At 44.5% G+C, this 24816-nt stretch overlaps 2 long non-coding RNA genes across 2 annotated transcripts in view; one reads left to right on the top strand and one right to left on the bottom strand.

The window, feature by feature from the left end:
- The window catches only part of LOC134481731 (uncharacterized), a 63274-nt gene extending 39537 nt beyond the window's left edge, over positions 1-23737 (bottom strand). The window contains exon 1 of the long non-coding RNA XR_010057490.1: positions 23658-23737. This is a non-coding gene — a long non-coding RNA (uncharacterized LOC134481731). The remainder of the gene's footprint in view (positions 1-23657) is intronic.
- On the top strand, positions 17805-19614 carry LOC134481730 (uncharacterized). Its single transcript, XR_010057489.1, has 2 exons — positions 17805-17909; positions 19303-19614. It is a non-coding gene; the product is annotated as an uncharacterized LOC134481730 (long non-coding RNA).
- Positions 23738-24816: the final 1079 nt, after the last annotated feature.

Below are 24816 nucleotides of genomic sequence, written 5' to 3'. Positions count from 1 at the left end.
CAGGTTCCTCCCTTATCTGCAAGGGTCAGAGAAACCTACGGTTAATAGCAATCATATTTTGGCTGGGCGATGGTGGTGCATGCCTTTAATCCCAGCAATTGGGAGGCAGAGGCAGGCTGACCTCTGAGTTTGAAGCCAGCATCATCTACAGAGTGAGCTTCAAGACTGTACCAGGAAACCCTGTCTCAGAAAAGCAAAAATAAAGAAAAATAGTAATCCTGTTTCTCGAGTACATTTATTTCCTTCTAGCTCACTTCCTACTTATCACACTTCCAACCCAAAAAAAGACGAGTGCAGTTTCCTTCACAGCTTACTTCTGTCATGAAACTCCTACTTCTTTATACAGCAGTAAAATAAGTGTGTGAAGGAGTGCCATGAAAGATTTGAAGTCTCCATCTTTTTTTTCCGTTAAAAAAAAAAAAAACAAAAAAAAAAAAACAAAAAAAACGGCAGCTTGCTTCTGTTTCTGTTCGAACTGTTGCCAGCAAAAGCAATTGTTCACCCCGGCAGAGATCCAACCCACCACAGCCTGATAGAGTGTGGATAGAACACCATTTATCATACCCTGACACCTATTTTCTTATGCTCACAGAGCTGGCTGACAACCTTGACCTTTTTTACAGCTGTGGACTTGATACTTCACGGCATTAACTTCTGTCCATCTTCAAAGCACATAAAAATACAGGTAAGAGCTGATAATGCGGACCAGTGTTCCCTTACAGTCATGGCCATTTACTTGAGTGTGTGTGTTCATTGGCATATATGGTGGCCACTGCCTTCTTATGCTACGGAAGAACAAACAGACTTCTCACTGAGGTCTTAATGTTCTCCTGGACTCCTCTGTACCCCCCAAAAGGCACTTCCACTCCTTCTTTTTCTTGGCCTATTTTTTTTGAGAAATATATTTTAACTATCAATATTGTACCTTCCTCTCCTCCTCCCTCTCCTCCTCCTTCTCCTCCTCCTTCTCCTCCTCCTCCCTCTCCTCCTCCTCTTCCTTCTCCCTCTCTCTCCCCTCCTTCCCTCTCTATCTCCCTCCCTCCCTCCCTCCCTCCCTCCCTCCCTCTCCCTCCCTCCCTCCCTCTGATACATGATATTAATACCTGGTATTAAGCTTAGAACTTGTTATGTAGCACAGGTTAGCCTTCAACTAGGAGCAACTCTCCTGCCTACTCCTTTTCCTGATGGCTGTATGACAGACAAACATCTCCATGTCCGACTACTCTACACACCATCTCCTTTTCTTTCAAGCTGGCTGGGAAGATGAGACAAGCTATGTCTTCTTTTTATCCTTTCTTTTCTGTGTGTCGTTTGTTTTTGTTTGGTTTCCTGACGTAGGGCCTTCCTGTGTATCCTAGTCTAACCTGGAGCTCTTTATGTGTCCCCCGCTAGCCTAGACCTAGAGATCCTCCCACTCCACTCCACATCCGCTGCCCCATCTGGCATTAGTAGGTGGAACCTGTGCTGGGTAGCTCAATTTGACCAGATTCTTATTTCTATGGAGCTCAAGATGAGTGCGTCCTCTCCAAAGGCAATGCTATTGACAACTATCCATGGAGAATACTTCAAAGTACCGTTGAACAAAAACAATCTAATTCAAATGACCTATAAAAGTGCTTGCCTAACAAGCCACCTTGTAAACATTCTGTTTATACCCATAATCACGTGCGACTGTCAACACTGGACAGAGGGGCTTGATTTTGTGATGGGCGGAAGTTACTGCAAAGACATACAAGTGCTCAGAGTAAAAACAATAAATGCTTATCCCCAAATGGGATTTTTATAGCAACCCCCAAATGCTCAGGGAACATCCTGCAAGAGGAGTCACGAAGTCCATGGGAGGGAACAGAATGCTATAAAGCTCTCTTCTAGGCACGGCCTAGCTCTTGGCTTCCTGGATTTTCAGCAGCTGTGATTACAAGCACAAGATCTGCACAAGATTAGGCCTGTCAATTAAAGGGGGAGAGCCTTCCCTCCCTGAAGATAGACATGCAGTTAATAGGGGCAGGGAAAGAGAGCGACATTTTCTTCAGTAGGGTAGCCATTGGTAATGTGTCAATGCTATTACAATGAACATTTCACCTGTGCTTCTGCAAATGCACAAATGACCCTCGTTAAATTCAGTGGCCACTAAAAAGGAGGAAGGAGAGAATAAGACAAAGGGGCGGGGGAGGAGGAAGGCAGAGGGAAGACAAAGGAGGTGCAGGAGAAAAGGAGGAGAAACCAGACAATGAGAGAGGTACTGGTTGGGAGGAAGAAAGGCACAGGTCGAGGTGGCAAAGCCCAGAAAAGAGCTTCAAGTGTACATGATCAAAATAGTTCATATGCATGTATAAAATACCATAAAAGCCTACTAATGTCTATAACTAATACATGTAAATCAGAACTAAAAGCGAAAAAGTGCTTTCTTCCCAGTGCTCAACCACAGAGAAAATGGTTTCGTGCACCAAATCTGATGTATTACCACACTGCCATGTAAAATGATACTGAAAGCACTTTAACAAAATGAGGAAACCTTTATACTTTATTAAGAAGATGACAACTTGAAAAATATGGAGTTGTTAACAAACGAAACTGGCGAGTGGTGTTTTATTAAATGTAGCGGTGTGGAGGGCCGGTGATATCTTTTGCTTTTGATTGTGGTTGTTTGAGACAATGTTTCACTGTGTAGCTCTGACGGCTTAAACTCCCATGTAGACCAGGCCGTCCGGGACCAGCCTCTGCTTCCCAAGTGGGATTAAAGTTGTGTCATCATTGTTTTAATTCCTTAAATTTTCTGTATTGTTCGACTGTTCTTTACTGTCCGTCCTACAATTGGGGCAATTTTACAAAGACGGCAAATAGAGTTTTTAATGAGGAAATCGTCTTGCTTTCAGCACCTTCTGTCTTTACTTTCAATTTGCTTTGTTCTCTTTGCACACTCAGGCAAGCAGAAATGACAGCCAGGGACAGGGGACCCAGCCGCAGCTGAGCATGGTACTCCACAGTTGTGCCCAGCACTTGCCTGGGTCCCGCACAAATAACTGTCTGCTTAGGAGACAAAGTGTTCTTTGTTCTTCCCCAGGACTGCTGCTACGTCCTTCCAACAACCCCACAGACTTACAGACCTTTTGCCACCCACGACTCGAGAATAATTTCTTCTTGCCATTGGCTCTTAGAACATGTGGCTGGACCATCATTTCTTAAACTGCGGTGTGAACCTTAAGTTCCCATGGCTCTTGGTACTGAAAGTGGCATCCCTTTGATGAGCTGTATCCCAGTCGTCCCTCGGTGTGAACGGTGCCAGTCATGGCTCACTCTGTCCTCCTGGTTACCTTTGTCTGAATTAAACTCGCAGGGAGGGTTTTTTTTTTCCAACCTTTTGTAGCGAGGTTAGAAGGGGAAGGGGTGGGTTTCATTGGACACTGAGAGGGAGGTTCCTGTAACACCCACGTAAAGGGGATGAGGGAAAGCCAAAGCAAGCAGAGGGATTTAACACCGGCTGGAACCCAACCAGGAAAGAAGTTAACACCCTAGGCTTTCCATGAACTTCCCTACCAGGAGTCATTGGCCAGAGGGGCCTTCACGACCAGAAATTATTGCAACCTGGTTTCAAGCTGGCTGGAAAGATGACACAAGCTATGCCTAACAGGAGAGATTCATCGATTCATGAACGACCACATTTCAACAGTTCGAGCTTACTTTGTGGGTGTAAATGCATTAGTAAAACCCAAAACCACAAACCTAGGAGCAATAGAAAAATAAAATTAAAAAAAGAGCCCTGGATAGAAAGCTTTACTTTCGGAATTATCCTCATTTTCCTCTGAGCAGCTGGGAGGATGAAAATAAAGACGCCACGGGAAACCTCATAAACCCGGGGCTCTGGAAGGACTGGGTCACACTCTGCTGGGAAGGAAGGCATGGTTCCCAGGTCCACTGAGAATTTGCTTTCTGTGATGTTTTGGGAAGTAAATCCAGGGAGAAACATCCTTCTCAACCCTCATCCGGAATCATTCACCTCAGCTTCAAGGTCTCTCAGACACAGCCATCATTAAACTACCTTTGAACCAAAAATGTAGGCTTAGTAGACCTTCTCCTTCAAAACAGCTGGCCAAGCAGGAGGAATACGCCAGGAACCCCAATTTTCATGACTTGGAACTTTAAAGTAAATAAACATCTAGGAAAAGTTCAAGGCCCTTAGTCAACTCTCTGACTACGAGTTATCAATTTCTTTCCTCAAGAATTGTTACTTTTCCCTCGTTGTGAGTTAATTGTGTTCCTCCCTCTCAAATCCATCGGTTGGGTTTCTAAATGCTAACACTTTGCTTAGGTAAAGGGTTGTTACAGATATGGATGGTAAAGATGAAGTCATACTATATGATATAATGATATAAAGATGATGTCTGTTATAATAACTGGAGTCTTCATAAAAACAGGAAATTTGGGCACAGTGAAAAGTGAAAACAGAGACCTTTGATGACAAAAGCAGAAATTGGGGTGAAGCACCCTCAAACCAAGATTACAAAGGACCGTGAGGAAATATCAGAAACCAGAAGAGATAAGTATTCTCTCCTACAGGAGGAAGAATAACCTGCTGGCATCCTGATTTCAAGTTTTTAGTCTCGGGAATGTTCCAGGCCCAAAACACATCTGTGTCTTTCCAGACCATCAGAATTGATGTAACAATAAATAGAGTATATGAGGTTTGGGGCAGCAGTGTTGAGTAGTTCTGGTTCTCTTGAAAGCTGAGAAAGGAAAACAAATTATCTGGTTCTAATATTTTTTAAGTTATTACATGTATTTAGTTGTGTCTATGCATGTATGTATGTGTTGGGCACATGTGTGTCACAGAGCATGACATGTGGAGGTCAAAGAACAATTTGCGGGAGTTGGTTCCCTCATCCCTCCATGTGTGTAGTCAGATTTGGCAAAGATCACCTTTACTCGCTAACCATCTCTCTAGCACCCCAATACTACCTATTAATATCAATTCCCAGGTCCTACATAACTTCTCAGGTTATATATCACACATTAACCATATTAACAATCACCTATATTATGTTTATATGTATGAATTATGTGTGTATGTATATACATACGTGTGTATGTATGCATGTATATATGAGCATATGCATGTATGCATGCATGTATCAGAGTGACTATAAATGGGTAAAGAGCCTAAAGCAGAGTTCAGAGAGTTCCTAAAATGTACTAAGTACCCAAAGGAGATTGAAACAACGTCTCTGTGGAAATAAAATAGCAAATTCTCCTGCAATTTTGCTGGCTTCCTCTGTGCAGCCAAGACACAGGTCAGGGTTGAATTGGGCCTGGGCGTCAAGTTGAGACCATGGAGACCCACAGAGGCAGAGGTCGTGGCTGGGCCAGAAGGAAGACTGAGCAGACAAATAGATGGTGAGTCCAGAGGGACAAATGGGCAAGTGGGTGGGTGACAGCCTAAGTCACCAACAGTGAGCACAGAGTTGAGCTAAAAACCTGGGACAGGAGGGAGTCCCCTGCTCATCAGTTCCAAAACATGCACTGGTTGGTCAGAGGAGAGGTCAGTGCTAAGCGTCCTCCTCTTGATGGGGTCCAGGTGAGGGAGCTACACCACTCTTCTTGGACTGGCATGTGGCATGAGTTCTCAAGCCTGCTTCTCCTGGTATGACATTAGCACACCTGTGTGCTCAGATGGTTCTTTAGTAAGTGTACAGGATACCCTTTTACTTTGAGGAATAAGTTGGTTGTCAGTCCGGACCCCAAGGGTTTGTGTGCCTACCAAGAAACGCAGTCATCAAATAGGCTCAAAAGGCCCCTTGTAAAATGGAGTCTCTCAAGGTACCACACGGCCAACACAAAACAAAACAAACGCCTGTTTTACACACAATGGAGTGACTTAGAGCACGATACATCCTGATTTTAACACCTTTCTGCGACTGTACTATAATACATTTCTGTTAGTTATTTGTCTCTTAATCTTTGTTATTTTGTTCTAGCCGTGTGTTATAGGCCAGCCCAGCTGTTGGCCATCATGGAAAAGCTGTGACTTGGGACCTATCATCATAGTAATTGAAGTCAGCCTACTAGCAAGGTGGCAGCTAGCTCTAAAAAGATGCTAAGGGGACTGGAAAAATTCCCCCTCACCACCTGACTTCCCAATTGTACTTGATCTTGAGAGATAAAAGACTGGTAAAGGCAGGATTCTATGAGGCAGCTTCTATGAATTAATTATCTACCATGCAAAGGGTTTGTGTCCACCCCTACTCCTGATAAAACCCCACACCTGTAAGTCAACATGATAAACCCATCAGGTCATCCAGCTTATCCAGCTAGGCTTCTTGAAATTGTTGTTTCGGTTTGTCATTGATGCCCTATGTGAGGTCATTAAACTTTTGTTCCCATAACCCCTGAGAAAAGTAACTAAAGACAGCCTAGGAAGCTACCATGGTAACTGCCTTGGTTACAGTGTCATTTCTGTGAAGTGACACCATGACCAGGGCAACTCTTATAAAGGACAGCATTTAATTGGGGCTGGCTTGCAGTTTCAGAAGTTCAGTCCACTGTCATCATGAAAGCCTGGCAGTGGGACATGATGCTAGAGGAGACAAGAGTTCTACATCTGGATCCAAAGGCAGCCAGGAGGAGACTGTCTTCCACGGGCAGCCAGGAAAAAGATCTCTTCCTGGGAGGAGCTTAAGCATAGCACCTCAAAGCCCACCCACACAGGGACGCACTTCCTCCAACAAGGCCATGCCTACTACAAGGTCACACCTCCTGATAGTGCCACTTCCCATGGGCCAAGCATATTCAAACCACCATAGTGACCTACTGCTGAAATTAGTTTAATGATCTGTCCTCAGACATTGTTGGAACAAATGGAGGAAGGTGACAAGTTGATAACTTACTTCAATTGAAAATAAACTTCAATGCTTGAGAGAAACTTCAACAAGACTTCTCAAATAACTAACTAATGAGGGAGCTCGTAATATATAAAAAGAAAAGTCCAAAAGGGAATGGAAATACAGATGCAAGGCTACAAATACCAAGTGAAGTGTCTGTGACACTCAGGGAGAGCCAAGTGTAAGCCAGTCTCCGTGGCACAGACTTCGAATCTCTGCACTTGGGGAGGGAGGGTGCCTGCCCCGCCTCCTCGTAGGTTCTAGGAATCCACCATCCATCCTCATGTTTGCCTGGCAAGTGTTTCACCCAGTGAGCCATCTCTCGAGCTCATTTCTACTCTTTACTTCCTTATTTGCACTTATGAATAGGACTACAGTAATCTGCGGATACGTCCTCACTCATTCTCTGACTGGCTTCAAACAATCCCGAAGAAAAAGTAAACGTGACAAACACTGTTAAATATCAGGAGCTTTATGCACACTGAACCCCAGTGATGTAGGATGACTTTTGATCTTCTTTCTTTTTAGATTTATTTATTATATATGAGTACACTGTCGCTATCCTCAGACACACCAGAAGAGGGCATCAGATCCCATTACAGATGGTTGTGAACCACCATGTGGTTGGCTGGGAATTGAACTCAGAACCTCTGGAAGAGCAGTCGGTGCTCTTAACCACTGACCCATCTCTCCAGCCTGCTTTTAACCGATGTGTGTTATGTATATGAGTGTTTTGCCTGCTTGCATTCAAGTACATAGAGGCCAGAAGAGGCCATCGTGATCCCTGAAACTGAAATCATAGATGCCTATTAGTTCCCATGTGAATGCTGGGAATTGAAGCCAGCTCCTTGAAAAGAACAGCTACTGAGGGTGGAGTGATGGCTCAGCCTTTAAGAAAACTGACTGCTCGGGGTTGGGGATTTAGCTCAGTGGTAGAGTGCTTGCCTAGGAAGCACAAGGCCCTGGGTTCGGTCCCCAGCTCTGAAAAAAAGAACCAAAAAAAAAAAAAAAAAAAAAAAGAAAACTGACTGCTCTTTTTTGCTCTTTTTTACATGAATGTTGCCCAAAGAGGGAGTCATTTACTTGACTAGAGTTAACCCAGAAAAACAGGTCTGAGGTTGCTTTTGTTCTGTGACTCAAATATAATTAATTTATGCAGTGTGTGGGTTCTTAATATGGCCACTGAGAGGCCATAGAGACATCCTGGCCCACATTTCCTGCTCAAAGAGCTCAACGGACCCAGGAAGATGGAGAAGCATAATCCAGTCAGAATCTGGCAGAGAGGAAATGAGATTCTTGTCTTGCAAGGATTTGGGTAAAAAAAAACTTTAAGAGTTTGTAAGTAGAAGCTGGCTACAGGGTGAGGCCCTCTGTCAAAATAAACAGAACGAAAACAAAGAAAAGAGTAACTCAAGCAAGAGAGTAATTGATTTAGGAGGCGGCCACCTTTACAGGCCAAAAATGTTCTATTTTCTTTCCTGGTTGTTGTTGCTTTGTTTTGTTTTGTTCTGAAATCTTTTACTAGTTGTATAGTGGAATGCACCAAACTCTTCACTTGAGTTCCAGTTGAAACCTTTTCCAAGTAATACTTTCATAGCATTTTTGTTTTCTATGCTGTAAAACAAACCCAAGACCTTAGTGCATGCCAGGCAAGTGCTCTACCACTATGCTACATCCTACTCCTTCAAACAGTGCCTTCAAATGAATACAACGAGAGACTAGTTTCGGTGGTTGTCTTCATTGGGGTTGTAGTGCTGTGAAGAGACACTGTGACCATGTCAACTCTTATAAAGGGAAACATTTAATTGGGGCTCGTTTACAGTTTCAGAGGTCTAGTCCATGATCATCATGGCAGGAAGCATGGTGGTGCTAGAGAAGGAGCTGAGAGTTCAACATCTTGATCCACAGACTATGTGACACTCTGAGCATACCTTGAGCTTATATGAGACCTCAAAGCCTGCCTATACAGTGATACTCTTCCTCCAACAAGGCCACAACTACTCCAACAAGGCCACACCTCCTAATAGTGGCATTCAAACACGTGAGTCTATGGAGACCATTCCTATTCAAACCACCAGAGTGGTCAAATGGAAATTTAGAAAAAAATTAAATTAAAAATATTAGAATAATGGGCTGGAGAGATGGCTCAGAGGTTAAGAGCACTGACTGCTCTTCCAGAGGTCCTGAGTTCAATTCCCAGCAACCACATGGTGGCTCACAATCATCTGTAATGGGATTCGATGCCCTCTTCTGGTATGTCTGAAGATAGCAACCAGTGTATTCATATGAATAAATAAATAAATCTTAAAAAAAAGAAAAAAGAACAGCCAGTGCTCTTAGCCATATCTTTTTCTGCGTGGCAGTATTACCAAAAACATAGTGAAGAGATACAAGAAGTAAAATGAATGGAGAAAAGAACAGGTAAAATTGCTTTAAATCAAGTTGCATCCAGATGTGCTCATCTGATGGAAAACAAAAGCTTTCAACAAGAACTATAGGGCAGATGATAGCAACTGTGAGGAGTGGGCACTGATGGTCCATTGGGTAAAGTACTTGCTGCACAAGTATGAAGACCAGAGTTCAAATCCCTAGCACCCACCTAGAAGCCCTACCTGTAAGCCCAGCCTGGGGAGACTAAGACAGGAAGTCTCTGGAGTAAACTGTCTAGAAGATTAGCTGAGCCAGTGAATTCTGGATTCAAGTGAGCTAGGACACACACATGCACACACACACACACACACACACACACACACACACACAAGGGGGTGGGGAGAAAGAGATCTCCCCACACCCATGGCAGCATGCTCACACACAAGAACATAACACCACACAGACATATTCATGTAAACAAAACAAAACTATTAAGAGTCACAGATGCTGCCTCTTCCTCTCAAAGATCTGTGCTTAGTGGATCAATGCATGAGCCCAGTGCATGTGATTCTTGACTCTGGCTTCCTGGTGAAGCATGTTTCCTGCTCTGAGCCATCCTTAATTTGGATCCATGTGTCTTCCCTCTGTTTAGGTCAAGTGTGAGAAAGAATCGTCATTTAATCACTATATATTTAATAGAATGTAATAAAAATGCATATATCATAAGGTCATGCCACACTCAGGTCTAGAAAGGAAAAATGCTGCTTCTTCTTTAACATTGACCTAATCCCTTACGCCAAGGAAGGATGGCTCCATCTCTTCCTACTTAAAAGTGTGCTCTATCCTTGTAGGCTACCTGCTCTGCCAGTCTCCTCTGCCGTCTAGTGCCTGGTTGGATGAGAGAAAGCATGCAATTTCATCAGAGACAAGAGAACTTCAGAGCCTCACACGTGTGTCTTTTTCTTCTCTTGATACCTTGGAAGCAGTTGGATCAGTTTGGTCCTTGTTCATTTTCCAACAATGTCTATTGACAAGTGATTGGTCATCCCTAACCTTGTAGGAGCACCAAGTAAAAACAACTGCCAAAGCCAGTGAAGTGAACCTAGCCACAGATTATCCCCAGGAGTTCCGTGTTGCTGCCTCTCTGTCCCAAGCCCATGTCTCCAGAACTTTTATTTACCTCTGTTTCCATTTGATTTCTGTTGCTGCGATAAATATCACAACCCGAAACAACTTAGGAGAGAAAGGGATTTATTTGCCATATAGAAGGAAACCAGGGTCAGAACCAAAACAAAAATGGTAAAGGAATGCTGTTCGCTGGCTTGCTTCCCCAACATGCTTGGCCATTGTGGTGGTTTGAAGGAAAATGGCCGCCATAGGCTCCTAGGAAGCGGCACTATTTGGAGGAGGAGTGTTGGAGTGGGTGTGGCCACGTTGGAGGAACCTTGACAGTGGTAGTGGCCTAGGGGTTTCAGAAGCCCAAATCAGGCACAACAGCTCACTCTCTTTTCCTGCTGCCTGCTGATCCCAGTGTAGAACTCTCAGCGGCTTCTCCAACACCATGTCTACCTACGTGCCTCCCTGCTTCCCGACCGCAATGGACTAAACCTCTGAGTGTACGCCAGCCCCAATTCAATGCTTTCTTTGTAATAGTCGCTGTGGCTATGGTGTCACTTTATAGCAGTAGAGCACTGACTAAGACAGCCATCTTTCTAACGTGGGCCAGGCCCACCTGTCCAGACATGGCCCCGTCCACAGTGGGCTCCATCTTCCCACATCAATTAGCAATTAATAAAATGCTCCCACAGTCTGATGGAAGCAATTCCTCCACTGAGATTCTGCCGTCACAATTTCACACACACACACACACACACACACACACACACACACACACACACACACACACACACACAGGTTTGAATCAAATTGATGAAAAAAAAAAAAAACTATGACACCCTCTCATCTCCTTAAAACGTCCTCAAGTTCCTGTTCACTCCTGTTTCTTTTCCTCCCTCACATGTGAGGTGTGACTCAAGCCCAAAGCGGTGTGTTTGAGACAGACCAGATCTATGCTGATACTTTTAAGGGCTCCCTGGAGACTGAGGCCCACAAGAGTAGGACAGCACTGAAGCTACCTGGCCTACTTGCCCCTCTCTTCAAACCCTGCTTTCATCAGCTTTACACTGACATCATTGGACCCACCCGATACAATCCTTCACAGACTTCTGTAGGCCTTTCCCTCCCATGCTAGCTAGTTGGGCACACCATTAACAAGACACTACTTCACATATCCACGGGGCAATGAGGTAGCGGTCCCCTCTGCATATCCTTCACATGAATGTATGTAAGGTCTGCCATTAATGCTTCTGTCCCAAAACGCCAGCCTCTTTCCATGAACGCAGCCATTCAGATTGTCATCTTTAAGCTGTTTCTTCAGACCGTGAGCCCATTGTTTTCATTAACAGTCTTTCTTCCTATAGATACCTGTGTCTTGGCAATGATGTATCTTTTTGTCTTCTGTGCTAGCTAATTTTATGTCAACTTGACACAAGCTACAGTTCTCTGAAAGGAGGGACCATTGAGAAAATGTCTTCATAAGATCTGGCTGTAAGGTATTTTATTCATTAGTGATTGGTCGGGGAAGGCCAAGCCCATTGTGGGTGGTCCATCCCTGGGCTGGAGATCCTGGGTTCTATAAGAAAACAGGCTGAGCAAGCCACAGTGAGCAAGCCAGTAAGCAGCACCCCTCCATGACCTCTGCGAGATCTCCTGTCACCGGGTTCCTGCCCTGCTTAATTTATTGTCCTTACTCCCTTTGATGATTAACAGTGATTTGTAAGTGTAAGCCAAATAAACCCTTTCCTCCACAGGATGCTTTGGGAAATGGTGTTTTATCACAGCATTAGTAACCCTAACTAAGACATCTTCCTTCTGTGCCATTTGTCTCTTAGCCTTGTCTGTGAAGTCGTAGACTGAGCAGACATTCTTGATTGTGATATAGTTAGAGCCAATAACATCTCTCCTGATGATTTTTTTAATTCTTTTATGAAAGGTCTTGTGCCATCCCTTGGTCACAGAAATATTTTTCTTCTATTGGCTTTATGGTTTTTAACATTCCGTGATGTCCTAACCAATACACCAGAGTTGCCTAGAGAGTAGGAATCCAAATTTGTTAGGCTTCATTGGGCAAGAATTTCTCCAGCATCACCAGAATATACAGTCTGTTGTCTTTTTGAACATACACCTTTATCTGGAAGGTATCTATTAAGTGCCATGCACACACAGGACAGTTCTGAGTTTTCATTCCCGGTGACTTATTTGCTCTTGCTGGGAATTGAACTCAGGACCTCTAGAAGATCAGTCAGTACTCTTAACCTCTGAGCCACCTTCCCAACCTGACATATTTGCTCCTTAAATAATCGTGTTTATCTATGTTATCACCCAGCACATTTAGTATATGACCTGGCAAATTCTTTCTCTGTGCTTTTCAAATATGAATTAGTTGTCGATAGATTTCTACCTTTTCTAGACATATTTTAGAGTCTTTTAAGATCTATAGAAAACTCGAAATGTTTAACTGGGAATATATTAAATTTGTTTAGTTTGAGGAATATTAACATCTTTATTTATTCTTCAAATCGTACGTGCTTTTGTGCAGATGCAAAAGGGCCAGAAGGCAATGCCTGTCTTTAATTTCTCTCTACCTTACAGTCTTTGAGTGAGAGTCTTTCGCTGAGCCTAGAGCTTACGTATGGGCTAAGCTGACTGGACAGTGACCCGCCCAGGATCCTCTTTCCTTGTGTCCCAGCCCTGAGACTACTAGTTTGCCAGAAATCTCAACTCTGGTCTGAGCCAGCCCCTCAGCTTCAAACATTCTACCTTTTGAGCGGACATTTCAAATGTTCCTCCAGAAAGGTAACAGTCTCTTCTTCATGGGACTGTCTCCAAGATGTCTTCATTTGGGGTGATACTATGAAAAGCATCTCAGCTAGGCGTAGTATTTGTACCTCCACTCCCAGGATTCAGTGGGATGAAGCATGGGATCTGGAGTCCAAGGCCAGCCTGAGCTATAAAACCCACTATGTAGCTGAGGCTAGCCTTACACATCACATTAATTCACATGTGCCTGTCTCTAGCTCTGAAATGTTGGGATGACAGGGTAAATGACCAGACCTAGCTGTTAACCGTTATTGTCTTTAAAAAGACGTTCCTTCTGATCTCTGACATCGTCACGTCAAAGTCTGTTGCCGGTCTCTCCGGCACTGAGTTCGTCGTCTCTCCTCTGCTCCTTCGTTTCAAGCCTTTCCCTTACTGTTTTCTCCTTCAGTGCTGGGGAGGTTAAGGAAGCTGAGCCCAGGTGTGGATTTGTTTGTTATGTTGTCCTTGGCACCCACCACAAATCCAGACTCCTGAGGGATGGTGATTAACCGCCTCCGAGGAGTTCAGCTGAACCAAGGAGCCACCGTCCTAGTCTGGAAAGTTGAGTGTTTATCCTTAGCTCCCACACTGAAAGACGATATGACTTGACCTGCATGGTCGTCACTCTTGGCTCTTAGCAAGGTTCAATAAAAGCAAAATGTGTGTGGCTTCTTGTGGCCTTGGAACCAGAGTTCAAAACGTCATGTCGCAAAACTATGAAGAGAGTGGCCCTCAAATTCCCTACCTCCACCCCTGGGAGTTAATCCCTCGGTCCTTCCCCTCCCTGGCCCTGAGAATCGGGGTGTGGCTTTTCTTCTCCTTTCCTTCTCATTTCCTTCCACCATCACCAGCACTTGGCCCAGCCATGACACCTTTCCCCTAAGGTTAGACCGACTTCTTGGTTCCACCCACGCTTTCCCTGCAGCTTAAAACCTGTTTTCAAGTTTCACACTTTCTAAAAACAAAAAACCTTTCCCCTGTTCTCCCCTGGCCCTTGAGTTCACCATGGCTCTTTCTCATCCCCCTGCGCAAAGCTCCTGCGGGAGGGAGGCTTGTGCCTCCTCACCCACCCTGCGCGTCTCTTCCATCATCCAACAGAGCCCAGCTGGACTCTGGCTACTTCTCCTCCGTTTACTGAAACTTCTCCAGGCAGGGCTGCTAATGACTTCCTGACCTCCAAAAACAGCAGAGTCTTTTCAGGACAAATCCTGTTTTGGTGTTCTTAAGCTTTGGACCTGTTTGCTAATTCACCCTTAACTTCAGGGTTACCGGTAACTCAGAGTTCTATTTCCAAGGATTGCTCTTCCTTGGATAGCTTCTCCCTCTGTACTATGGTCTATCTACACACACACACACACACACACTCACACACACACTCACACACATACACACTCACACATACACACACTCACACATACACACTCACACACACACTCACACACACATATACACACACTTACACAATGTACTCACACACACACTCACACTCACACATACACACACATGCACACACTCACACACACATAGTCACACATACACACACTCACACACACACTCACACATACACACTCACACACACACATAGACACATACTCACACATACACACACTTACACACACATACACACACTCACACACACATACACACACTCACACACATACACACACACTCACACACACACTCACACATACACACACTCACACACACATACACACACACATACTGACACTCACACATACACACTCACACACACTCACACACACTCACACACACACTCACACACACATACTGACACTCACACATACACACACTCACACACACACTCACACACACATACTGACACTCACACATACACACACACTCACACACACACATACACACATACACACACTCACACACACACATACACACATACTCACACATACACACACTCACACACACATACACACACACACACTCACACACACATACACATACTCACACACTCACACACACATACACACACACTCACACACATACACACACACTCACACACACATACACACACACACTCACACACACATACACACACACACTCACACACACACATACACACACACACTCTTTAAGTGAGGGGAGCCAATGGAGTACCCCAACCCCTCCACTCACCTCTGTTTCCGTGTGCCTCCAGCTAGCACCCAGAGGCTGTAAGCTCTGACATACCTCTCTCTGAGCACCGCCTCACTCTGAGTTCTAGGTCCAGTTTTTAACCATGTAAACTGACATATTTACCTGGACCCCACCCCTCCCCCAATCCCAAAATCAATGTATCCAAACAATTCCTTTTTCCTCTTATATTTTATCTTTCTTTTTCATTCCCCATTTTGGTAAGTTGCATTGTCCAGAGTTAAATAGAGCAGAGTAACACTCTACTCCAGTGGCTGTCCACTAGAATTTTCTGTGACACTAGAAATGCCTTCTCTTAACTGTGTGACAGTGCTGGCTGTGACCCAGCAGCACCTCCAAGCTCTTGCAAACTGTACCGCCTAAAACATTGCTTCTCTGCCCCATGAGTTTCTGCACACATTAAAACCAAGGAAAATGACGTCTCATACACTTTCTGTAACACACAGCAGCTACTCCATCCCAGCGTTCAGCACTGTGGCCTGCCTTGGTTTGTCTATTGTCTCCCACTCTGCCAGAACAGAAACCATTTTCATTCCTATGCGTTTAAGCATGTATTCTAAACAGTTCCTTACCCTAGGGCTGAAGACAGCACATACTTGAATCACAGAACAGAGACCTATCAAACTGGTATGGACTGATCTGGAAGCTTCGTCCCTCCTGGCTAGCTTTGATAGTTCCACAGTGTTGCCACCACAACTTTTGTTTTATAAAATGGCAGCGGTGCAGTATGGTGGGAAAGAGTACCTCAGCAGCCTGGCCAAGTGTCCCCCTGAACAATCAAGCCATGAGACAGACCTAATATAAGGAAGGTTTACTGGTAGGAAGGAAAGGGAACTTGGGGGAGGGGTAGAGGCAGAGAAAGGAGGACGAAGAAAAGAACAGAAAGAGAGAGAAGAGAAAAGAGGAAGAGAAGAGGCAGAGATGATGGGGGACGGGACATAGAGAAGCAAGCTGTTGCTGGGTAACTGTTGGGCGGAGCCTAGAGGAATTGCTAACAATAACTACTACAAAGTAAATGGCTTACACGATTGGAGCTGGCTGTCTCACTATTGGCGTCTCATGTCTTTTTGACTTGTGGCACTATACGTCTAATCTGTAACTAGGCATGGTGGTATAAACTGTAATCCCAACTACTTTGAGACTGAGGAAGGAGGATTACAAGTTCAAGGCCAGCCTTGACAACTTAGTAAGACCCTGTCTCAAAAATTAAAAGTAGGAGCTTGAGAAATGGCCCAATGGTTAATAGCCCTTGCTGCCGTTCAGAGACCTAGGTTCCCTTTCCAGCATTCACAATGAGCAGCCTGTAACCACCTACAATTCAAGCTCCAGGGGAGTCCAGTATTCCTCTAGCCTGAACTCATACACCCACATACATAGACGCACCGGCACATAGTTTTAAAGTAAAATTAAATCTTTAGAAAAATAAGGAAAGAAAGAAAGAAGGAAGGAAGGAAGGAAAGAAGGAAGGAAGGAAGAAAGAAAGAGGAAAGAAGGAAGGGAGGGAGGGAAGGACGGAGGGAGGGAGGGAGGAAGGAAGGAAGGAAGGAAGGAAGGAAGGAAGGAAGGAAGGAAGAAAAGGGACAGGGAACTGGGGCCACAGCTCAATGGTAGAGAGCCCACTTAGCACGTGTGAGGCCCTTGGTTCCATTCCCAGGACCTCGAAAGAAATAAAAAATTAAAACTCCAGCTTCCACAGAGCAGTGGCACAGTATATTTCAGGTTTTCTAATCTCTGTGTTGAATTGAAGAAACAACAGCCTGTGTGGAACAGAGGGTTTTCTATACCCAAAGAGTTGGGAACTATGGCCGTAGAAAGAAAGCAGTGAAAGATTCCAAATGCTCAGGCCACGTGAGGTTTCTCCTTTGGAACATTTCTCCCAGCCTTTGGTGTGCTTCCCCTGACACACAGGTCCCCCATTTCCCCTGGAAGTGAACGGCACGGCAGCCGCCCACCACTATGCAACATTCCTACATGTCTCGGTAAGCAACATCCTTCCCGCTTGGTCACAGTCACCTCCAATCTTCATTCCAGATGACTTTTCAATCTTGCTGGTTCCCAGCTTTTATATATTTCAACTATGAACCAATAAATCCACAACCAAATATAAGATGCAGACAGAGACCCCAGCTGGCGGAAGAACCAACATCGGCACAAGTCCTTTCTGCCTTTGCTTGCCAGCCAGACCCAAGCGTTCTCGGCCAACCCTTTCCTAACACCACAAGGAAACCAGGGGGAGTGTACAGCATAAAATGCTTTTACTGTTTAGCAGAGAACTGGCAGGTGTTGCTTCCTTGAAACTTCATCCCACCCCGGCCCCGGCCCCTGCCCCGGCCCCAGCCCCTGCCTCAGCCCCAGCCCCTGGCACAGTGAACACTCGACTACTCCATTTTTCACATTTGCCAGACCAACATCTGTGGCTTTTGTGACTTCACAATGAGAGGATCTGAATGAGTAGGTGCTAATGAAAGAGAGGACAAAGGAGAAACAGCAGCACCCAGTAAGCTTGCACCTCAAGCTTTCACACCTTCCCCCTGTCCTAAAATTAACCTGAGATGGATTCACCTCTGGCCCAGACACCAAGTGAGTTTGGCACCTACAGGGGTTAAGTGGTGATCAATTGCTAACAACCTGCTTTTCTCTGCAGACAGTGGAGGCTGTTGCATTCCTTGGCTCATTGAAAAAATCAGGTGATGCCCAAATAAACTAGAGCACATTCTTGTCTAGGGTAAGCATCCAAGAGTCAAAGAAAGGTGTTGCCAGAGGCGACTGGCCTAAGCCTCCTGCAGAAAGCCAGTCCTACCAGGAGGCTGGCATTCCAAGTCTTCCTTCAAGAAAAGGATGAGGCTTTTGGGAAAATGTCTGTAGGGCTACAGGACAAAAGCCAGAGGAAGATTTTTTTTAAGAAGAGACAGTAAGAAGATAATGAGACAATAAGATAGAGAACTTCTGTGAACTCTGCCATAAGCAACGTTTCTAGAGTTATTAACCGAGACATGAATAGGTCACATTGGGCGTTAATCAACAGGAGCATCCATTGTAGATATATTGCCTCACTATCAACACAGTGTCTTAATTGCAAATGTCTCACAGACCCACTTACGTTTGTTATGCGCCTAAAAGACTCGTTAACTTCGCATTTGTGTTTGTTTTCTTAATGTTTTATTAGTATCCATTAATCGTAAATAATGATGAGTTTAATTATGACATTTTCATACGTATTTGTGGTGGTTGTTTGAATGAGAGGTGTCCCTCATAGTCTTGGGCATTTAAACACTTGGTCCCTGATGGGGTGCCATTTGGGAAGGTTTTGGAGGTGTGGTTTTGTTGAACTATGTCATGGGAGGTGGGCTTTGAGAGCATAAGGGTCTCTCCAGTTCCCGGTTGCGCTCATGGTAAAGGATGTAAACTCCCAGAACCTTGTTCCAGTCGCTATACCTGATGCTCACTGCCATGCTTCACAGACTCTAATCCCCGTGAATCACAGCCCAGATAAACACCTCCCTTTATGAGTTGCCTTGGTCCTGGTGTTTGAGCACAACAGAAAAGTTAACCAATACAGACACACACACACACACACACACACACACACACTCCCATTGTTGGTGGTGGTTTTGAGACTGGATCTCACTATGTAGCCCAGGTTGGCTTAACATTTTTTTCTTTCACAGTGTGTGTGTGTGTGTGTGTGTGTGTGTGTGTGTGTGTGTGTGTGTGTGTGCACTCACATATGAGTCAGGACATGCATGTAGAAGTCAGAGGATAATTTGCAGGGGTTGGGGTTTTCTCCTTCTACCATGAGAGTCACAAGAATTCAACTCAGGTCTTCAGCAGCAATCACTTTTACCTGCTGTCTCAGCCTACGCAGTACCAGAATCAGAGGCTTGTGCCACCAGACCTGGCAAGAAGTCTCTTATATATAAGCATACATATCTGTGAGGCTCTCAAGGTACAAATTCTCCCCATGGCCTTCCAGGTCTTACTTCTGTGGCTCTCCATTAACTCTAACTCGACAAAAGAAAGGTGTTAGGGTCATGGAGAGAGGTGGAGGCGACACAGGTACAGGACTTGTGAACAACAGGAGGTCTTGAAGACAACGGAGGGAGTGATGGGGGGCACAGAACTCATGGACAAAGTTTTTCAAAAGAAAAGTTTCCCTCTGTCCAAAACAAGAAAAACCAAAGCAAATGAACAAGATAAGAGGAGGAAGAAGAAAGAAAAAAGGACCAAAGAACAAAAACAAACAAAAAATTGACCCCAAAAAATAAATAAAATAAAACGTGAAATATGTTTTGTATGTTTTGTGTGAGTCAGAGAGAGAGAGAGAGAGAGAGAGAGAATATGGATGGGTAGGGAGGTAGGAAGGGTTTGGGAGGAACTGTCAGTGGGGAAAGAATAGGGAGAAAATATACTGTATGAGAAAAATTAGTTAAAAGTTAATTTTAAAATTTTATGGAGAAAAAAATCTCTGGTTCATGTGTTCTTCTAAAAATCTCCTAATTTGATCTTCGGTCACGTAACCATGGCTACACTTCAGCAACAGACAAAGTCACCAAAGCCCTCGCGTTCAAAGGCACCGAGGTGATAAAGGCTAAGAAGCCCCTCTCCCTTCACAGCTGCTGGCTGACTCAGGGTTTTTAAGCGAGAAGCGTTGACTCTGTTCTTGCTTTGGGACTCTTCATAAACCCAAACTGCACTGAGGATCAGGTCACCCTGGCCGAAAGCAGGATCCCTGGATCAGAGCTGCTCTTATAACTACAACTGTCCCCATTGGCTCAGGACCAACCTCCTCAATCGGCCTCAGTCTAAGCTCTAGAAGCCCATAAAAGGTTCTCTTTTTCCATCCCCAGCCCCTTGCCACCGACAAAATAAAGTTCAAGATTAAAAAAAAAAAAAAAAACAAAACAAAACATTTAGCTCAGTGGTAGAGCACTTACCTAGGAAGCGCAAGGCCCTGGGTTCGGTCCCCAGCTCCGAAAAAAAGAACAAAAAAAAAAAAAAAAAAAAAAACTTCCATAATGACAACTGACAACAACAAATCACATGACCAATAGACTCGTAGTCCCACAAGATTATAATTGAGGTAAATGATTATTATCAGCAAGTGACATGCGACATGTTGATATCATAGTCCTGTTTTGTTTTTTTTTTGTTTTGTTTTGTTTTGTGTTTTAGTGAAAAATATGTGTAATCTAGGCTGGCACTGAACTCACGATCTTCCTGGCTCAGTGTTCCAGAGTACTAGACTTACAGAAACCCTACCACAAGGCTAGCCCAGTACATCTTGTCAATGTTGAGGAAGCACATCTCACCTGTGTTTGTGGTGACAATGGTGTAACTGTACACCCTTGTGCTGCCGTCTGTGCAAAGAACACAGATTACTACAGTTTGTAACAATAATAAAAAACTATATTTTACGTATTCACTATATTACAGTTTGTGATCATTTTACTATATACACTCTTTTTGAAGTACTATAGGGTCTGGAGAGATTGCACAGCAGTCAAAAGCACACACTGTTCTTGCAGAGGACCTGATTTGGGTGGCCAGCTCACAAACACTTGAAACTCCAGCTCTAGGGGAATCAATGCCTCTAGTCTTCTAGGGTACCTGCACTCATGTGCACACAACCATACAAACACACACACACACACACACACACACACAAATTTAAAATAATAGAATATTTTTAAGTATTATAAAAACAATCTACCGAACTGTGTGCTGTGGTTCATGCATATAATCTCAGTATTCAGGAGACAGAGGCTGGATCATTAAGACTTTGAGGCCATTATAGGCTGCATAGTGCATTTCAGGGGCTACCTAGCAAGACCCAGTGTCAAAACAAACAACAAAAAGGCAGCCTGTCATGTTATACTATCCACTGCTTTGTCTCTTGACTATTCAAGTGGCCCTGTCCAGTAACCAGCCTATACTATGTAAGGTTGCAGAAATATATTCTATGGTGTTTGCCTAAGAACTATGCCTTTCTCATATACTTGGTCAAGAGCAACACAGGGTTGTGAACATGAATTTATGTAAGAAAGAACCAAAGAACCTAAGGTTGACAAAAGGAGCTGACAAAAGTCAAGATGCAGTCCTAACCCATGCCTGAAATGACAACATCCAGAGGGTAAGGCTGTGAAGGATAAATCCTATTGTTGCCGTAGTGGGACCTGTGGCAAGGAAGTTGAACCTCATGGAGAATCCCAGGATAGCTCGCATGCCTCTGGTCTAGGGACCTCATGATAAGTCACCGGGACTTCTCTTCCCACTTTCTTCGTGTTTATAATGACCTGCAGCTGCCCACTTGACCTCACCAGATGTGGGGCTGTGGACCATGAGAGGAAGCCTGGTAAAATCAAGCTGACCTTGAAACCCGGGGGACCCAGAAGGGAAAGTAGGAGCTTCACCTACTCCCAACACCAGGCCCCTGTCACACTGCCACAGCGCCGCCCCACCCCCCACCCCCGGTAGAGAGATGTGTGGCCATTGGTCCCATAGAGGCAGCAACCCCAAACCTCTTCACATGGAGATGATGCGTTCCTAACATCTCAAACCAACCCAATCGGAAGCACCCTGCTGTCAGACCCCAACCACCCCAAAACTGTACATAAGATCCTACCCGAAGGAGTAAAGAGGTGTGCAGTCCTAGAGCCTCTGTCGCCGCCCTAAGAGCCGTAACACTGCCTGGGGAGACAACACTCTCCCGCTCTCTCAGCTCTCCCAAGGCTTTTGCACAGCCAGTGCAGCATCTGGGAGCAGCCTCAACACCAGGGTGGTAGCAACACTTCCGCTCTCTGCTGGTGCTCTTTCCCCTTCACTCGATCCCTCCTGCTAGGCCGAGTCAGATATCCCACCCCCTCTAGTACACAGACCAGCAGCCAGGTACTTAAAAAACAAAACAAAACAAAACAAAACAAACAATAATAAACCTGTTTCCTGTTTCCAAAAGAAAGTACCAACTAGTTCAATACTCTAACCATTCGACTCTCTGCAAACAGATGGCTAATTGACACTTCCTTCTCAGATGTGCCTTGCTCTCTACAAAGTTCACTCCCTGCTCTACTCTGAGGTAAAGGGGGAAACTGGGTAACAACCTCTTCATACCCAGAATCTACTGTATTTCCTACTTTCTTCATCATAGTGATCAAAACTTAACCGAGGAAGGGTTTATCACGTCTCACATTTTAGAGGAATGGAGTCCATCGTGAAGGGAAAGGAACAGCGGAAGGAGCAGCTCATAGTCCTGGCTGTGGGAACCTGGCAGACAGGAGGCAGAGAAGGGGGAAAGCCGATACTAGGCTGACTTTCTTCTTCCTCTCATTTTGATTCAGTCCAGGATCCCAGCTCACAGAATGGTACTGCCCCACTTCAGGGTGGATTTTTTTTTCTCCTCTGTTAAAGTCCTCTGGACACACCGTCACAGGCCATCAGTAAGGCCCTGTGTGATTCTTGATACAATCAAGTTGGCAATCAAAATTAAACCATTATGCCTACATAGAAGCTGGCACACATAGAAGATTCAAGGTCCCTGTGTAATGTATGTGAAGAGTCCTACAGCTCGTTTAGGGAAGAATATGTGTGTGACATATGAAACATAACCTTCCTCATATTTTCACAATCAGGGAAACCCCTGCTAGATGTCTTCATGAAGCAGAACAAGGTTATTAAAATAGAAATATTCAGATGAAGTTAAATAAGTTACAGGATATAATATATGTGGCTGGGCTTCTCTAGAGGAACAGAACCCATAGTATGGATACATGCTAAAGGGGATTTATTAGACTAGCTTACACAACATAGTCTGGTAGTCCAACATCTGTCTCACACTGGAGAAGCTGAGAATCTGGTAGTTTCCAGTCTGTGCGACTGGACATCTCAGCAATCACAGTCGTTTACCAAAAGCCTGGAAGATTCCTAGAGAGCTGCTAGACTTCAATTTATAGTAGAAGCTGTGTTGCTCCCAGAAATTATCACCCACATTTTGAGCTGATCTTTTTGGTTCATATAATCTGAACAAGAAAATCCCCTCACTGAAGTTTCCAGCAAGCTGGCCTGTTAGCTGGTTTCCAGTCCTGTCAAATTGACAGCCAAGAGCAACACCCTAATACTCAAATATCACTTCACTCTGTGATTGGTCACAACTATCCATGCTCTGTAAATGTGCCTCCAGGTTTGTTGTTGAGATCAACAAGGTCATAAGCAAAGACAGTGAGCCAGAACTCAGAATCTCCCAGCCTCTTGGAATCCACAAGTATAATTAAGCTGTTATTCCCAGATCAGGAACTCCCCCACAGACCACCAGAAACTACCAAGAATCCAACTCACATGCAAAAGTAAAGTCTTTATTGAAGCTCAAGTTCAAAGCCTCCAACCTCTCTAGCAGAATGGATAGTGTAGAAGGTCCTGAGCTGGTACAAGCCTTGCCTATTTATCATGATAGCAGGGTGAGGAACTTTCCAACATGACAATTATATGATTGATTGACATTGCTTGGTGCACTTCTATTGGCTAGTAATGATTTCAGCTTGGTATGAACAATGGTTATCTATTTTAAGACATTAGGTACTTTCCCCTTAAGAACTGATTGGTTGTTGCTAGGAGAAAAGTGGCTATTTCCCCAGGAATTGTTGATTGTTACCAGGGACAATGGCTCCTGGAACAAGTCAGGGTTTTTCCAGTCCATTCAGAGGGCAAGTTAATCATAAGACGGAGTCTGAAAGCAAACTAGAGTTTGTAATGCTAAGCTGAGCCCTCGAAGTTGGGCCCTTTGGCTAAACTGGTCTATGATTCTTGATCTTATAGGTAACAACAGATAGAAATTTATATTCGGGCTTAGAAATGACTGTAAGATGTGTAAAATGTAAAATCACAAAAATAGTTTAAGAAATAATCCAAGTAGAGGTGTCTGTGGTCAAAAAAATTGAAGCAGTCTGTACCTTTTTTAAGAGTAAAGGCCAGAAAGTTAGGGATGTCCAGCCCTGCCAACACTATAGCCATGGCTTGCCTCCCTTGCTTTCTCAGATATGCCCTTTCCTTGCAATGTCTGTAGGGGCAGTCCCTGCTACCCTGTATTTTCTTTCCCAAGCCTTACACAAGGCTACCTCATCGACCCCCTAGTGGCATTGTTTACTTCCTTTGCAATCTCTCTCTGATAGAACAAAAGCCAAGAGCAGAGACCTTCTCCTAGTGGTTCATAAGTCACTCCCATGTATCTAGTACAGGGCCATCCTCCATACAGCCATGTTTATGGTGTGCTCCGGCGAGCTCCAGAAAAGGCTCAGAGTGGGAGAGGAACTGGTCATGCCTCAGACATAGACCCTCTTTCTGACTTTATCCAGATATCCACCACATGCTGGGCTCCCTCCTTGCCTGCCTCCACACTCCAAACACTCTGAGGCCAGCCAGTTACAGAGCAAATTCCAGGACAGCCAGGGCTACAAAGAGAGAAACCCTGACTCACGAAAAGAACAACAAAGAGAGACAA

The sequence above is a fragment of the Rattus norvegicus genome, chromosome 14 (assembly GCF_036323735.1).
Source record: "Rattus norvegicus strain BN/NHsdMcwi chromosome 14, GRCr8, whole genome shotgun sequence".
Classification (NCBI taxonomy): Eukaryota; Metazoa; Chordata; class Mammalia; order Rodentia; family Muridae; genus Rattus; species Rattus norvegicus.
This window is presented reverse-complemented; position numbering and strand designations above follow the sequence as displayed.